Here is a 19,289-nt window from a genome sequence, read left to right on the forward strand (position 1 = left end):
TAGTTCACTGCCTTATACGTGCCACCAGCTGTCCCTCCAACAATAACACCAGAGGCCTTTCTTACGCGCATTCTCCTTCAGACTATTCAAGCCCCCACCAGACTCACTCTTGAGAAGGTAATCTCAGCTGCAGATGTCACACAGGCCATTCGGGACCTTGCGCTGGACAAGGCGACAGGCTTAGATAGCCTTTCAATAGAATACTACAGTGCCTTCACATCTCTCCTAGTGCCTCGCCTTGTCGACCTCTATGAGAAAGCACTGCACACTTATGAGCTCCCCACACACAGCAAGAATCTCTGCTGGTCTCCATCTTAAAACCAGACAGAGACCCTACCAGTTTGGCCTCATACAGACCTGTAGCCTTTCTGGGCGCAGATTATAAAATACTAAGGGAAATCCTGGCGGACAGATACTCCTGAATTCTCCCAGACCTAATCCACACAGACCAAAACAGCTTTGTGCCGGGCACAATACATCTCACAACATTTCCACATACAGGACCAGTCATCAACCATCATTCTATCTCTGCTTGCCTTATATTGGACCTGGAAAAGGCTTTTGACATCCTGAACTGGAAAATATCTATTCGAAGTACTACACCACGCAGTAGTCTGGCGCGAACTCTTGGCCTATACAAAACTATTGTACGCCAATACAACCCCCTTGTCTGTTTGGGCAGCCTCAACTATGCTCCATTCCTAATTAGCCAGGTTGCAAGGCAGGGGTGCCTAGTCTCCCCTCTGTTATTCGCACTTGCTATGGAACCCCTAACTCTGCTGCTTTGTGCGGGGGGAGTGGGGCATACCGTTGGCTGACAAAGTACATGCGATGTCCATGTATGTGGACGGTTCACTTTTGTATGTAAATGAACTCACAGTACATCTCAACTTGATCTGGCTGGGCTCTGGGTCAACTGGGCGAAATCAGCAGTTTACCCATTATGCCCAGGGCACCCGTCACGTGATCTAGTTCTCTGTGACATTCACCTCCACTAGCACCCGCAGGCAGTTTGATACTTAGGAATCCACCTGTTCCACTCCCTTTCGACCTCTTTGATGGCAACTATCGTAGTTTTGAGCGGGATTCGTTCCCAGGTGCACTTCCGGCAGACCCTCCCATTGGCACCAATTAGCAAGATAGCCCTGGTAAAAATGATTCTCCTGCCACATCTACATTATTATTTTGCAAACCTCCAAATTGCCTCACCATGCTCCTTCTTTGTGGAGCTGAACACTCTCCTATTGCACTAATTTGGGGCAGTGGTCGGTGGCAAATCGATCTCGCCAAACTGCAGCTGCTGACTGACCAGGGAGGCCTGAAGGCTCAATCCTTTGAAGCTTGCTTTTTGGCAGCACAACTCCAGTGGATCTCCATTTGAACTCCTGTCCTCATCCTCGGGGAGGCTACAGATGCTCATGGACCAATCAAGGTGCTGGAGCTGAGGGAGCTCCTTCTGAAAAGGCCACAACGTCCACTGGCTGTCACCTGCATCCTCCTATACACCCTGTTGTACCCCCTTGTTGGGTTGCCCCATCAACATGGAATCTACACTGCTAAAACCCTGAAGACATGGAAAGATAGCTCAGTCCACACAGTTGGCAAACGTTTCCAAGAGGGTCACGTCTTTCCCTTTGCACAGCTGGCGGAGGAAAGCGGCCTCCCACCTGGGCAGTTCCTTTTCCACGGGCAGCTTCTCCACATGTGCAAGTGCTCTGGAACATATCGGAGGGGGAACCTCCTATGCACCCAGTACTACACTCCATTCTGTTGATGGAACCTGACCGTCACCTAATTACGTGGCTATATAGAGCGATGCATGAACTTATGCACGCCTCACTGTCCACACTTCGAGTCCGGTGAGAGGACAGTTTCAGAAGGGTACTTCGGTATAAAGCATGGGACATAGTGCTTGAATTCCCCAAGACTGTGTCACCGTACTCCCGATTCAAGAATATGCAACTCATTATATTACACAGGGCATCTCTCACTACAGTGCATTAACATTGTTTATTTCCAGACTCGCTATCCAGATGCCCCCTCTGCCCGGCCCAGGTGGCGAACTTCCTCCACATGCTCTGGTCCTTTCCAACCCTCCTTGGCTACTGGCACTCTGTTCATTCCATACTTAGAACAATCACAGAGCTCACTGATCTTGACTCGGGGGAGGCCACCTCCCTTGGCATCTTCAAGCACACTAAACAGCAGCAAGTGTGAGCTTGTTTTGCATCTCTAGAACTCCTCCTTCCAAAACGTGCCCTAACTAAGCACTGGCGCTCCCCTGCGGCCCCTCAGGTGACCGCTTGGCACGGCACTGTATGTAAGTGGGGGACAGTGGAGGAGGACTTCCTCCGATCTGAGGAGATGCGTTGTCTGATAAAGCACCCAATCTCCCCCCCCACCCCCAACACAGGCAGCTCCCCTTCTCAGCCTCAAGAATTGGCCTACCAACCTCACCCACCCCATGCACAGTAGAGCTATGAAGCCTGCCCCAATACTATCCACCTCAGGCATATGTAGCTCCCACTTTTACCGCCAACTCAGTTAGCTGCACCCCTCTGTCGCCCTCACACATGCAGCGTCTCACCTCCTATTACCCAGCCATCCCAATTTATACCGCTTCTCTCAAAGTTCTGTTCAGTGTTAGTTCCATCAAAGATCGCAGTTCTGCTGCTCAACTTCGAACACTGCATGAACCAAATACAACCCTTCACTTTAACGCTATAGACTCTACCCACTGCACTTGGAACACCGCCCCAGACCTTTTCTGGGATACTGAGCATTGTTAACAAATGTACGTGTGTCCTCTTTTTTCTTTGTTTGTAATTGTGTATCAAAAATTCAATAAAAATATTTTTAAAAAGCAGGAGGGAGATGTCTCCAGACGGCTCAATCAGAACCGTACCGGCCAGGGGGTGGGGGATTTACAGGGGCCGGACACCTCTTAATTTGTTTGTGGCCACCCTGAATAGGTCAGAATTTCTGTTATTTAAAGAACAGGTCCGGTTAGGCCGATTTGCAAATCAGTATTTCCCTGGTATCCGAAGACATGCAGTCTGGTTTCAGCTCTCCTCGCCCCCGCCCGAAAGTAATCTAAACATGCAATTAAAATGTTGAAGTGAGCTTTGTGTTTATTACTGCCATCCACTGCAGCATTTTAAATGCATACTTAGGGGGTCATTCTGACCCCCGCGGGCGGCGGTCGCCGCCCGCCTGGAGGGAGCCTCCATATGGCCGCTCCGCGGTCGAAAGACCACGGAGGCCATTCTGGCTTTCCCGCTGGGCTGGCGGGCGACCGCCAGAAGGCCTGCCCGCCAGCCCAGCGGGAAACCCCTCCCCACGAGGAAGCCGGCTCCGAATGGAGCCGGCGGAGTGGGTGTGTGCGACGGGTGCAGTGGCACCCGTCACGTATTTCAGTGTCTGCAAAGCAGACACTGAAATACAAAGTGGGGCCCTCTTACGGGGCCCCTGCAGTGCCCCCAGGGGCCCCACAACACCCCATACCGCCATCCTGTTCCTGGCGGGCGACCCGCCAGGAACAGGATGGCGGTATGGGGTGTCAGAATCCCCATGGCGGCGCAGCAAGCTGCGCCGTCATGGAGTATTCTGCAGGACAGCGGAAAACCGGCGGGAGACCGCCGGTTTTCCTGTTCTGACCGCGGCTGAACCGCCGCGGTCAGAATGTCCTGAGGAGCACCGCCAGCCTGTTGGCGGTGCTCCCGCATCCCCGGCAATGACCCCCTTAATTTCTTTCGGGCTCCTTGAGCTGGTTTGACTGCGCATAGCATGTGTGCTGGAGCCGAGAAAGTGAAAGTGTTTGCACCCCACATTTGAGTGAGCCTCGGCAAGGAGAGCTTGCAGTACCGGCACGTGTAGATGAGGCAGTTTTCTGCTGTGTGAGTTGTGCTTGAATTACAATCACTGGATAGCCCACAGGGAATGATAATTATTAGAAAGAATCTCCAAATGCAGAAGCAGTTCCTCAGCAACCGAGTTTTGGGTAACGCATGGGGCAGTGAGTTTGTTTATTTTTAATGTCGAAAGTTAAAGCAAAGCTATCAGATGAAGGGAACAAAAGGACCTCCAAGCACGGCAAGATTGTCTCTGTTCATTCAGCATGCAGCTCCTTTCAACTTAACACCTGATTACTTGATATAGTTTGCAATAATTGTAACATTTTTCTGAACTTTGCATTGTTCCTGTTTCATGGCAGAAATGGTGTTTTGCGACGTCATGGCTTTTTTAATCAAAATCCACCTTCAATTGCTTGGTTATTCTTTGTTATCCATGTAAGACCTCTGAGTCCTAGGTTATCTGGGCATACCATGTCAACATTCCATTCCTCTAAGCTCAGTGAACTGAAAAACTGAGATATCTGTTATACCCATTGGAGGCATCAAATAGCAGCACTTAGAATTGTTCAAAACAAGCATTTTATTCTGAGTGAAGCATCCTCATTAAAACTTGAATGCATGAGAGGGTGACATGCTCCCTACCTACCCTTGCTTTACGAATTGATAACCTGATATTGTGGCATAAAATGAACATTGTGTGTGTGTGTACACACGAACACACAGACAGACAGAAACACACAAACACACATATCTGTCTACGGCTGCATGCAGGTTTGCTTTCTTTTGCCAGGCATTAGGGGATTTCTGTATTTTTTTAAATTTCCTTATCATGCATTTTCAAAAGAGAACTTCAGTTTTAAGATATGGCTGAGAACCTAAAGTGTCAGGAAGTACAAATGTAGAAGGGAAGAATATTGTCATGTGGAAGTCCATTTACTGTATGTATGGCATTTTAAATCTTAGAGAATTTTGTGCTGAAAAAATCGCAACTTTATAACCATTTCTTCAAGATATGGTGGAGTGGGTTAACCCTGAATATCACTTGGTTGAGTCAGTCTTGTTTGTCACTGTATGAAAGTAGTGGAATATGTCAGAAATTCACCTTCCGGACCAGTGGCGTTTTTGACACGTATTTGAGACTAGTGTTGTAAACAAACATTTGGCCTAATATTTTCTAAACTTCCTTAGTGGGAAACATCCTCATGCACTCCAGTGGAAGTCAGTCTTGATTGCTTGCTCAGTCAGTCCAAGTTAGGGTTGAGATTTTCCACCCAATATTTTAAAAAATCACTAGCTACCACTGATTAGAGGCCATCCCCTTCTACCCTGGACAGCATTGGATTCAGTCACTGAGCTCACTCGTTCTGTGCAGTGTATGGCTGGTAGTAGAATTTTTACCTGGGATGGTTTTGTTTCCCAGTCTAGCCCTGCCTTGAGCTGCTGGAGGCTGCTGAGTGGTCAGGTCATTGTGTGATGGCATGCTTGTCAAGTCAGCTTGGGGTGCAGGTAGGCAGAAAGCTCAGTTTAGCGAGGAAAGCAATCTGTCTAGAGGAGGAGTCTGAGTGCAAAGCGAGTGCCTGCTTGGACGTGCACCTGCTGGCCTCTGCAGACAGGCTTATCATCTTTCAACAGTAGAGAGGCAGCCTCTGCCCCCTGGTATGGTAAGATGAAGTTGTGCACATAAATTCACTTTTTGGACATCATCAGTTTCCTTTCTGCCTCTGTTGTCATTGCAATTTGTTTCACAGTGCAGGATGGTGATGTTGCAGCTAATGCAGTAAGACCTCCGTTGCATGAATGTAGCATACAGTACCACCTAACAGTGTCTTCTGACCCAGTCTTGAAGCTTGTTCGAGCCAGTGCCTTCCACCTGCAGCGATACCAGTATTACATACAAATGGATCCAGGTGCTGACAACTACCATCGTTCTTGACCAGAGGCTCTGCAGTCTGCACTGTTATTACATTATGCCCAGTCCACAGTGACAAACACATGTTTACATGCTCTGCTTCTGACCCGTCCAGGTCAACAGCATGGCTGGATATACCCAAAGGCCTGCAGCCAGGCAACTCACAGAGGCAGAGCACCACAGCCCTCGGAGAGGGCTACTCAAACCTACGGCTTGACCTTTGCTAGCACGCTTGGTCTTTAGTAAGTAAACTTACAAGGAGACGCGTATAGGATGATGAACCTTTTAAATCCCATGGAGTATCCTAGTCATGCAGTGACCACTGTAATAGTAGCTAACATCAATAATCACTAAACATTTATTGAAACAACTTTTAACCATGAAACTCAAGAACAGCTATTACTAAGAAAAGAGTTAACAACTTTTATTCCCTATTGATTTCAATTCTAGTCATCTGTTAATTCAATCTTTATTAATCAATCAATCTTTATTAATCCATTAATATAAAAACATAATTCTCAAAGAAAACATATGCAACAATGAAATACCATTAGCTATGAATACCAGCACTAAGAATGTAATTCAGCAATTTAGTTTGTCAGCCATTTGTCACCGTCAACGTCACCCCTAACAGCCTACCTCACCAAGATTAGCATTAGCATGTGGGTCTTCATGCGAAAACAATTTAGAAAAACATTAATTTAGAAAAATTCTACCTAAGTGTGGATCTCTATAACAGCGCAATTGGTACCTAGAAGAAAAGGCACAAAACCATCAGTCACATTTTCATAGCTACCTATCCAGGATGGATCAGCAACAAGACAGTCTTCGTCTTCAGGTCATCAATCAGTCAGCTACAGATCAGGGTCACAGAGTATAAACCCAATATCAGCACATCGGACAGCAACTCCTGGCGTCATCAATTTCTCCCCAAATTCGCCTAAATTCTGAACACTTAGCCCCTTGTCATGACTTTTTATTAGAGTCTCCCAGTCCATCCCACTAATTGCTAATTGGTCAATCGGTCGGCAGATATGACTCTAATCTATAGTTTTTATTTACCAGATCTCTTAATTTGCGTACAGTTCAATCCACAGAAAGCTGATTGGTTCTTCTTGCAATGAGGACATCATCCGACTCTTCAGGTATGAAAATTGTTGCATATGGTCCGCCAGTCAGTGCCTCTATTGTTCAAGTCCTGGGAAAGTACATTTAGCCTTCTCTATACGTAATTGTATCAAATTGTCTTCATCATCTCCTGTCCGTCTGTACATTGCAGAATTTTCTAGCTAAGCAACATGAACTATGAGTGGTTCAAGGTCTCTGTCCCCTGTTACTAGTCCTTTGCAAGGCGTTCAAATTCTCCATGCTCAGAGTGAGCAAGGCCCAGTGGAACTAGGCCTCTGGTTCAGCTAACTTAATAATACAAAACAAAGGTTATACATTTCATTATGATATATTACTACATTTTTCTCACACATTTTCATTATTTTGCATATTTTAGTCACTTTAGTACATATGGTGATCACTCCCCGAGGGCACATTTTCAAATGTGCACATTATTTTTCTGCCATTAATTTCTCTATGCATTTTCCTCATTAATAAACACACATATAAGTCATTTATAATTTCTTAATTGACATCTCTGCTCCAACACCTTCCTGCTCGCAGTTTAGTTCATGCATTTGATACTTGAACTGGAATGACTGGCACTCTCCAATACATCCAGGAAGAACTGGAGACCACCATTTAGTAAGTGAAATGACCCATAACTGCTGCCCATAGCCGGCCTGGGTGAGGCTGCGAGTAAATGCCTGTAAAGTAATTCCTCACAATTTTCCTACTACTTTTGGCCTATTTCTTGTTCTCTAAATCCAGCTATTATCTGTCTTATCCCCCATCCCTTTCTTGATCATCCATTTGATTTAACCTACCAGTAAGCTTTCTAAACCATACAATTAACATAATTCTGCTATTTGTGTGTGTCATGCGGGACTACGTCTTTGAACTGGCAGACACTTGAAACACATCTGCTGTTAGGCAGTTCTCAATTTATGCAGTGACATAGAGCACTAATTTCTGGGCAGTGTCTCTTATATTTCATTATCAGAATTTAATTAAAAACAAAAAGGAAGGTAGAAAAAGGAGCAAAGAGCAGGAAGAGAAAAATAGGTCACAGTGACAAAGGGAAAAGCCAGCAATGAAAACAATTGGCAAGAGTGAGATAAGGAAATTAAGGGCATTGTGGTGGAAGAATAAATCATGAGTGGGAATCAAGAGTAAGCAGCATTGGTATTTAGCAACTCTGAAATTTGTAATACTGACTGTGAGCTCCTGAGAAACACTTTGTGCCACCTCACTTATTTTTCAACAAATCACAGACTGCTGATGGGAAAAAATAAATTATATTGAAACCTTTTCACAACATGTTTCCAGTTTCATGTAAGAAGACCCTGCTTTTAAATACCCATTTCAAGTTTTAGTCCCGTCCTTTAATATTGTGGGAAGGGAGTGTACGTCTGTGGCTATGTTCTGCCAAAAAGATCATTGATTCATGAAAACGAGAAACACTCATCACTTCATCGCCACCCAGCCACAGGCCACCTTCTTATGGACAATCAATAACACTTTTATTTTGTGATTTTTCACTGCATTACTGTAGGAAAGTACAATTTTTCTTGCCATGTTACCCCCATTGTTACCTGTATATCAGTATGTTTTTGCCTGCCTCACTGGGATCCTGCTGGTCAGGACTCCAGTGCTCATAGTTGATGGCCTAATGTGTGTGTTGTGTAAAGTGCTTAACTGTGTCACTGAGGCTCTGTTAACCAGAACCTCAGTGCTTATGCTCTCCCTGCTTTTCAATTTGTCACTATAGGCTAGTGCTTTTATTCGCTTTTATTTAATTGTTGTTAGCCTATCCGGCCATAACAATATCACACAATAAGTATCAGTCCATCATACTCGAGAAAAAAAAAAAATAACCAAAAAAAAATAATAATAATAATAATAATAAATAAATCACATTAAATAAAAACATCTCAATAAAAGAAAATTATGCTTGAATTTTTGATTTAACATGTGCCGAAGTGTATCCGATTTGCCCTACATCATCAAAAAACTAAATACGTAACCGTAATTTGCATAAAGCTTAACCTTACGGTGGCTGCCAACCGTCTAATAAAAGCCCGATGCCTAACCCAGTTTGGTAGCACCCTGCACCAATTTCCCAGACTAGATGGCCATGGGCTATGGGCTAACACATATGGTTATGTTTGAGTCAATTGTGGGTGCATTATTGAGCGTAGCTTCCATGCTTCCAGTATGTAAGTTGAAACTTTTGTCACAATGTGTTTCTCGTCTGATCGCATACATAACACTTCCGCCTCGTTGCACTTCCTGACACCGTAAGATCTAAAAAGTGGACGTAAATACAATTTGCGGAGTTTAAGCGTGAAGTGACATAATAAAAGGAAGTGGGAAAGTGTTTCTAAGCCACCGTGAAGACATGGGCAACATTCTAATCTATCCAGAGGGACGGATTGCCATCTGTTGGTCACCGCCATCACAGGTAGTGTGCCCATGCGGAATTTAAAATAGAGAAGCCTTTTTTCCTCCGGATAAATACTGTCTATAAATATTGCTGGTTTAAGCTCTTGGTTAAACAGGATATAGCGCTTGAATAAGGGGCTAAGTGTCTCACACATACTCTCAGTCTTTTTCTCCCAGTATGCCTTTTTTATGACAGCTAAACTAGGCCTTCTGATTTTCTCTGGATGGAACCAGAGGTCTTCCTGGCCGATAGCAGCCAGGGTAGTTGAGATGTGTTTGAACCAGGGCAATTTCAGATGGCTTTGTAGCTTCATGATGTCCTTAAGTACATCTCTATATGGTTTAAGTTCCTCTTTTGACCAAATACGGATCCAGTATCTTATTGGAGCCGGATCAATGTAGTCCTCAACCTTTCTCATTTGTAGATCGGTTCTTATTGCGTTCATTGGTGTGGCGTTGCCTAGACAAAGTAATCGGCGTAGAAATTTATTCTCGGTTACTTGTATTGATGGAGTCTTTCTGAATCCCCAAATCTCTGCACTGAAAAGTGCTGCGGCTCTTGCTTTTGTTTTGTATGCGAGCAGTGCAGAACTCACAGAATGGTTGCCTGTAGCTTTTGCAAATCTGAGTACTGCTCCAGCTTGTTGGGCCAGGGAGATACTACTTTTATAAATTTGTGGTTTCCATGTCTGTTTTTCGTCTAATCTGCAACCCAGGTAATCATAAGTAGCCACTCGGGTCAAAGGCTTGTTATTTACCCTAAAGGTTGATTGCATCGTCTGTTTTTGGTTAAGAATCATAAACTTTGTTTTCCCCTCGTTGATTACCATACTCCTTGAGGTGCAGAATGATTCGAAACCCCTGAGTAGTCGATGCATTGCTATCTCCGTTCTTGCCAGTAGTACAGCGTCATCAGCAAAGAGCAGGATAGGTGTACTTTCATTGGCTACTTTTGGAACGTCCAGATTTAATTCCCTCAGGTCTTGGCTTACTTCATTTATATAACAATTGAATAAGGTTGGGGCCAGAACACAGCCTTGTTTTACACCTCACTCGATTGGAATTTCTGCCGTATAATCATTTCTCATAGTATATCTGACCCTGGCGGTATTTCCTGTATGCAGTAGAATTAACAGCCTTAACATTTTTCCCTCTATGCCCATTTCCGACAATAGATGCCATAATGTTTGGCGGTTTACGCTGTCGAAGGCTGTTTGAAGATCCACAAAGACCAGATATAGTGGACAGTCTTTTAGGGTGGCGTATTTCGCACAGATCATGTTTAACTTAAAAAGTTGATCGGTTGTACTTTGGCCTCTCCTAAAACCAGCTTGGTGTATTGATATTAAGTCTCCATCCTCTAGCCAGTGGTCTAGGCGCAACTGAATCAATTTGGCAAAAATCTTTCCAACACTGTCAAGCAGTGAGATAGGCCTGTAATTGCACACCATGTCCCGAGGACCTTTTTTATGAATTGGAACAATTATTGATTTCTTCCAGGAGGTAGGGATTACCTCGTGGTGCCAAACACTGTTGATTAGACGGGCTAGAACAGGTAGCCATAACGTTAACTGGTTACGGTAAGCGTCTAAAGGAATACCGTCTGGGCCTGGAGCCTTGTGCGTCTTTTGGAGGAGAATAACTTGTTTAATTTCTTTCTCACTGAATTCCGATATTAACTCCATTGCGCGTGGAGTGGCATGGGTTGCTTGCATGGAATTTGTGCTGGGGAGTTCATTAGGAACTAATTCCTTCTGAGATTCATTTGCTGATCTAACAAGCCGGTTTGAAAATACTGCATAGGTCTTTTGAAGTGGAAGTCCCTTGCTTGAACTTTGATTTCTGCCTGCCAGCCCTTGTATAAGACTGTTTGGATTGTTGGTGCTCCCGGATACCATCTTGGCAACTTCCTGGTACAAGGCGGTGAAATGCTTTACCCAAAGTTGAGGGTTGATGTTCAGTTCAAGGTTTTTCGAAGGACCTTCGCAACCCCACCTGACTATCTCCCAAAACTTTTTACAGTTCCCTGCCGATATTGCCTGCAGTAGGACTTTCCAGAGTTTATGTGTGAATGTCTTCCTTTTATATCTCAATAATTTTTTGGACTGTTGCCTACATTCATGAAAATATTGCTCGTTAAAGTCATTCAAATGCCGATTCTTTAGAGCTTGTGATAAGGTCTTTTTTAATTTCAAACACTCTTCATCGAACCAGCCCTCCATCGTTTTAGGCTTAATTTGAAGATGCTTGGTCTTTTCCTTTATTGTTTGTAGTAGCAGATTATTAAAATTATACAGGATTGGTAAGGCTTCGTTAGCTGGTAGATTTAAAAACGTGCTATGTAATAGCAACCAGGTTTGACTAGGTGTGCTCGTATAAGGTTCATCCTCATTTGATCTTAATATGTTTTTCCTATTTGGTCTCGTAGTTATTGTTAAACTATTTCCGTTAAATGGAGACTCGGCCTTCCCTGGGCTCATGTCCTGGTGGACTATCTCCATTAGCAGTGGGTCGTGATCACTCTCAATCCTGTCCCGTATTTCCATATCGATGACATAATGCCAGGCTTCGATGTTTATTGCCATGTAGTCGATTATACTTTGCCTTTTTCCAGAACGAAAGGTAGATTTGAAGTTTCTATCTGAATTTGTTCTTCCGTTCAAGGTGCGGATTCCTCCTTCTATTAATGCTCCAAAGATTAGTTCTCCTTTCTTGGAGTCTTTACTACATTGGATGCGGGGCGTTGGAATATTCCAAGCATGGTCTTCCTCTACTACTTGTTCATCCCAGAGGATAGAGTGAGGTTTAGTGTTGAAATCACCACATATCAGAAAAAAGGTTTTACAAGGCTGGGGAGAGCGGTTGTTCGTATGACCTAGTACCGGGTTCCTCCAACCCGTAGTTCTTTTATTTAGGATATGTTCCTTGAGGAGTCGCACACCTGGCATGACTTGGACCCAGCTAATAGGAGGGAAATACACATTTACTATTTCGAGTGACCACTCCTCATATTTTAACGCAAGCGTCTGAATTTCCTTGCTTAATACAGCATAGGTTACTACGGAGTTTCCCAGTAGTGAGGTTCTGAACCAAATGATCAGGCCTCCCGTTGGTCTTCCTTTTTTTTGCTTAATAGCGGGTGAATGGAAAGTAGAGAACCCATCTAGGTCGATAGCATTAATGGCCCAAGTTTCTTGGAAACAGCTGATGTCTTGTTTTTTAATGAATTCAACCCAGTCCTTATCTTCCATTTTACTTTTTAGGCCTGCAATGTTCCAGCTTAGAATTTTTAATATGGGACTAGTTTTATCTTTTGTGTTCAAGTCATCCATTTTTAGCTACAAGCTTCTAGGTGATTGATCTTCGTAAATCTGTGGCTGTGAGAGATTACCCCTGCTGTTTCCAGGGGAATTAGCCGACAGGCAGAACCTCATGTTACTCAGATTTGTTCGTTCAGGGAGTTGTTGTTTGGAGCTAATTGCTCCCTGGAGTATCGAACCAGAATTGCCTTTTACCTCTTGCCTACCCAACATGTTTTGATTTAAGGCTTTTTCAAGAAATATTGTTGGGTATGGTTCTTTTTGTGGAATAGCAATAGATATTCCCCAGGTCTTCATCATGTTAGAACATTTTAGGATCTGATCTGCTATCCAAGGTGAGGCCCAGAATGTTTCTGTTGATTCCCTGTTCTCTAGTTCTTTACTTGGTATGAATCTTACTGAGAGGAGGTCTTTGGATGTTACATTCTGTACGGCTGGCAGGGAATTGACCAGATGTAGAATATTAGACCTGTTCAGGATGTCATGACTTCCTCTTGAGGAGTACTCGGGGATAAACATAATCGTGGCTTCAAGATCTTTAGTCATTTCAGTGCTGATCTCAGTATGCCCGCTACCTCCCTGCGTCCGTCTTCCTTGGAATTGATTGTCTTCGTTCTTTCTGTTACGAGTGGTAACTGCCCAACCGGTCAGTGTTCGTTCTACCTGGCCTTTTTCCCTCCCAAGTTGCAACTCTTTGTTCCTGGGATCTTCATAAGGTTGCCTTTTTCGGGGCCAATTATCCCATTTTCCTTTAGTATCCAGGTCCAGCACTGGTCGCGATAGGACAGGTGAATCAGTGATCCACCCAGGCTGGTTACTGAAAATGAGATTTCCAGCGCTAACCTGAGAGCAGTATTTTACCTTTGACCGGGGTGCGGGGACCGGGGCAGTTATGTTGTCCACGCACTTGGTTGTTTTTATACTTTGTTTGCTTCCTATACACTCAGGGGTCTCAGCCCTTCTACTTTCACCTTTGCTGTTGTCTTGTTCTGCCCCCTTAGTGATGGAATTCAGAGGCTGCTGGCGTTTTCCATAATGGTCTCCATCTGTGTTTGAGTAATGTACCTGGGCTGAGTGTTCTATTTTTGTGGCTGGGAGGTGCTTATCGATGCTGGCACATGATTTGGATGTTTCTGGGATCCATTTGAGTTGACCATTAGCTAGGGAGTCGTTTGCCTCTTTTGTCCCGTAATTTGTGTCAGGATCTTTTTCAGGCCTCCTTCCTTTATCTAATTCGTGCCCAACTGCTTGGTATCCCCTGGGGCCAATGGGTATACGATTTATATGGGAATGGTGAGTGCAACTTTTGTCGCACAATAATCCAGGATTTTTATTTATGAAATTAATGACTTTGTCAGTAGGTTTCTCGAGGCTCTCGAGACTCTCAAACTTGATGTTGTCATCTCTATGCTGCTGTTGGGCAGGCTCAACACCTATATTCCTGATTTCCGCTATTAGGCTTATCTGTTGAGGCATGTTTGAAGTCTTTTTTGGTGGTAGTTTTTTATTTCTTCTGGCTTTTTTCCATGTGTTTTTGCATCTGCCTATGGTTTGAGACCTTTTTTCTACTGTATTTGAGGCTTTGATTCCAGGTTCAGGACTTCCATTGGTTCTCTCCATCTTGTCTGACTGATTTTTTGCGTCTGGGCAGATCTCTCGTCCTGGACCAGAGTGCCCTTCACCATCTACTCTGTCTCTAGGCCTTTCAGTTAATCTGGATTCTGTTTTTCCTGACTCGTGATTGCACACCTCTGTGCTTTTAAGGCTATGTTTGCAATCTTCAATTATATCTTTGATTACTTTCGGGACTTCCAGTAGTTTTTCCAGCAGTGGTCCACAGGCTTGTCTATCCATCTTATCCATTTTATCAGCCTTTTCCTGGTGTAACAGGTTTTCCCTTATTACGCCCTCTACTAGGGCCATCCTATAATCTATAGTCTGTATTGAGGTTGTAAATTGTTTAGTCAGCTCAAGTTGATCGTCGAATTTTTGAGACTGGGCCATGATCGTTGTTGCAAGACAAAAGCACATAGGAAGCAAGTCATAGGATTTGGGCGCTCACAGTGAGTCCATAAAATCACATTAACAATCCAAATGTGGCACGGTGCTCCTGGCAAGAGGATCTTCCTTAATCCTCCAATGTTTCAAGGGAAACTAACAACGAACTGGACAGTTGTCAGGGCACTCATGATCGTATAATTGAAGGTTAGTAATTATTAGAATCTTCAGTGTGGAATAACACCATAGAGAGTTCATATATTATTTATTTCTTGACATACAAAGTCCACCTTGATACAAGAAAAACGTCCTTGAATTTCAATAATGTATACAGCAAACAAAGCCAACACGTGTTTCGTCCTATGAGAATGTATTCTCACAGACTTCATCAGGGCTGCAAAAAATATGTAAGAAGAAAAACCATTGCTGTAGTACATATTTAAACGTTCAGAGCAGATCTCAAACTAACTTATCGTGATATTTGTGAGAATCAAAACATGCCATATGCAAGTTAGAGTGCCAAATACTACAATAGAAACTGTTCTATTTATAACTAATGACCCATTAGAAAGTTATCCAAACTGTGGGATAACCGTTTGTTTTCAATAGTGAGAAAGTAGGATTTGAAACAAAAAGTGAAGTTTCCATGCGTAAAAAACTATCATAACCCGAGTGTGAAATTATCCCAAGTAGAAGAATAGAAAAATAGACAGAAAAGGAGAAATCACCCCAAAGTCTAAGAGTATACGAAACTATCAAAAAACCAAAATAGATGTGAAAGACGGGGGATATCTCCAACTGTGCCCCCATGCCAGTGGAACAACCTAAGTGCCAATATTGTAGCACATCTAAAACAAAACAGCATACCTTAAAATCAAGTATGTCTTATATGAAAACTACTCATTTCCAAGCATTATCTAGTAGAATCTGCAGAAATAACCATAAAATATATTAAGTAGTGATCCAAGTGTTTTTGCAAAGTCAGAAAGTGAAACTACTATATAACTGAATAACATAATAACAGAATAAGTATAGCCCCCGGGGCAAGACTGACCTTAATTAAGTGTATATAATCCTAAATTAAGTCATCTAATTAAGGAATCTTCTTGTATTCCCTATATGCGAGAATGCGGGGAAAAAGAGTAATTAAATTAACTGAGTATACGTATGCAATCTTAACAGATGACCATTATGGCCTAAAGTAATCTCCGTAAATTCAGCCCAACCGCAACACTCACCTATCAACCAGAAAGTCTAAATATCAAAAGGAGAACTCCGTGGTGCGAATGTATCCACGGCGTTCCCAGTATCTGAAAGTCAAATCGTTCGAAGAACGTCCGGCGCGGATGCAATTTAAAACGTCTTCCCGTCCGATGTGCGGAAATAAAAGACGGACTACGCGTCAATTAACGGGCGCCATCTTGGAAATCCCTGATACAATATTCCCAAGACCAAAACTGAACCGATCCAAAGCAATATTGGAAAAAATATCTCTATATACATCATCAAGCCAGTCAAACCATAAACCACAGGGACAATGTTCAAATAGGTCCAAGCCTAAGTATCAAAGCGAGGTACTGACCACCAGGAGCGAAAAAACAGCATCTAGATTCCATAAATCCCCCATAAACCAAATTGTAACACATCTGAGAATATGTCACGAAACCGTACGTAAATGAAAAGTCCACTATGTGTAAAAAAAGGAGAAAATTAGCAAGAGCTACTGAGAAAGTAAAAAGAGTAACATTCTGTTGAAATGCAGAAAGAGAAAACATAGAAAGAGGTATATAGTAAATACATTGAAGAAAAGCACTGAATTGTAATGTAAATTATTACTATTTCATCAGAAGATTATTAATGGTGGATTGATACAAAGTTGCGAGTAATACATCCAATAGCAAATCAATAGTCACTATACATTCAAGAATTGTACAAACTTAAGTTCAGTAACAGTTAAACGGATCGCACAAATCCCAAAATAGCCAACACACTAATACAATTGAGTCAATATCATATATGAAAGCCAATTAGAAATAAGCTATTGAATAGTGCTATGTTGTCGAACATAGTCAGTTAATACAAGTTGAAGACAATTTATACAAACGGTCTAGTGTACATATGTCAGGCCAAATAGAGGTTATATTAATTTCCCAAATAGTATTCCATTTCGAAATTTGTGTTGAGACCATCCTCTACCGCTCTGAGTTTAAGGATCCAGTAGCATTCTCTTTTTCTAAGGGCTAACTCCCTGTTACCCCCTCTCGGATCTCTGATGATGTGATCAAAACCAAAGAATTCGAAGCCACAGGTGTTATTTTGTTTAGGGCAGTGTAACATATGGTTCACTATGGGGTATCTCTCATCTTCCTGTCTCAAGGCTCTGAAATGTTCACTTGCCCTAATTCTGAGTGGTCTAATAGTGCTACCTATATAGTATAGGCCACATCTGCAAATAATCATATAGATGACAAACTTACTTTCACATGTAATATTCAAATTAATGTTGTACTGTACACCCGACGAGCTCTTGAATGAGGAGATGCCCGACCTGGTCCATCTATACATTCCACAATGTCCACACTTAAAAAAACCTTTTCCTCGGTTAGTCAGCCAGTTATCCTGGTTTAATTTGTTGCGAAAATTTGGACATAGAAAGTTCTTAAGAGTTTTACCTCTTCTGTAGGTGAAAACCGGGGTATCTGGAATCACTTTTCCAAGAATAGGATCTGATGTCAAAATATACCAATGTCTGTACATACATTTATGAAGCAAAGTGGCGGTTTTTGTGTAATTAACAATACAACGAATCATTGTGTCGCCAGGTCGGGATTTTTTAGACAATGTGTCTGACCTTTTAAGATGCATAGCCCTAGTACGGGCTCTATCTATCACCCGAGTAGAATATCCCCGAGCTTTAAATCTCTTGCTCATGTCATCTATGCATACACCAAAATCTTCCTCAAGACTACAATTACGTCTTGCCCTCACCATCTCACCATATGGTATTGAATTGATTTGATGAACCGGATGTGCACTCTTTGCATGTAAAATAGAGTTACAGGAGGTACTTTTCCTATATAACCGACTCTCTATTTTATTATTGTAAATGAAAAGTTCTACGTCCAGGAAGGGAATGCTAGTAGTACTATGTTCTGAAGTGAAATGGATATTGTACTCATTTCTGTTTAGATAGTTAATAAAGTTGTCGAGTTCTTGTAAATCACCTGTCCAGATCATCAAGCAGTCATCGATGTATCTACCCCAATAGAGTATATCTGCGATCCACTTACTGCCATCCTTGCTCCAGATCTTATTTTGTTCAAACAATCCCATAAAGAGATTAGCATAAGCTGGTGAAAATTTGGATCCCATAGCTACGCCTTGTTTTTGGCGATACCAATCATTCTTAAACAGAAAGACATTGTTGTCCCATGATCGTTGTTGCAATTGAGCCCAGTGTTGTACATATGACTTTCATGATGCTAAGGATTGGTTGATCTAATGAGAAGTCATCTCTGTTTCCCCTGTTTTGCCCACTTTGCTCATTAGTTATCTAGCCTTCTAAGTTCTTGTCGTCCTCTCCTCTGTGGCCTTTTATTATGCTCTCTTCCAGGAAGTTTAGATCTTCTGACGTTATGCTGTTTAGTTGGGGGTCTGTATTACCAATAGCGGAGTTGTCAGGCGAGGACAGTTCCAGACTAAAGGAGCTACTATTGAGTCTGCACAGCTTTAAGTTAGTTTTTACAGTTTGGCTTTCGCAGTAAAGCTGTGACTCTGAAAGTTTATGGGTCTGTTTAGGTGGTAGTTGTTCTATTTCAGGACCCATTATGTTTTGGAGTACTGTAAGTTCTGCTTGGGCACTTCGTGGAGGGAGTGTTAATGAGGAGTTCCCGAAGTTTAATAGTCCCATTTGGGGTTCGGGATAAGATGAATCATTGCTTTTTCTTTGCTCTCCCGGAAAAATGCCCCACTCTGGGAAGTTATTTGACTCTGCTCCGCCGTTCCCATGGGGGTTATTCGTTGGACAGGATAGTCGCGATAAACCATCCAATCGCTGCTGGAGTGGACAAGTATCCTGGTACCCGGTCTCTGAGAGCTCTAGTTCATCCCCCCCCCCATATTATTGCCACCCTTTTCCCCCAATGGCTGTACCGGGAGGTCGGTAGCTTTGGAGCTTTGCGTTTGCGCCTGTTCAGAGTTTAAATTCACTTGGTTCACTAAGCTATAGTAGTTAGTAATGGTGTTTATCTTTAGTTTTGTTTTCCTTGCACCCAGGCCCAGGTGAATCGGTATATACTGTTGTCTACTGCACAGAGGATTTGCAAGGCCCCCCGTAGATACTCCTGCGTTCAGTATTGCACACTCGATGTCATCGAAGTCAGTATGGGCTGGCAGCAGGGGCACTGACACTGCTTCTGTCCCACCCAACTCTCCTCCTGGTTCGTTTTCGTCGCTGGGAATCCCGATTTGGACACCCTCTGCTGTGACCTCTCCTTGGGTTGTGAACCCTCCTTGGTTTGTGAACCCCCCCTGGGATATCTGGACGATTCCAGGATCCTGGTCCTGATCCTGGTCCTGATCTAACCTCAGATCTTCTAAACTATTGAGTTCCTGCTCCGAACTTTGAAATTTCACTGGGTGAGCGAGTGCCTCATT

The sequence above is a fragment of the Pleurodeles waltl genome, chromosome 8 (assembly GCF_031143425.1).
Source record: "Pleurodeles waltl isolate 20211129_DDA chromosome 8, aPleWal1.hap1.20221129, whole genome shotgun sequence".
NCBI lineage: Eukaryota > Metazoa > Chordata > Amphibia > Caudata > Salamandridae > Pleurodeles > Pleurodeles waltl.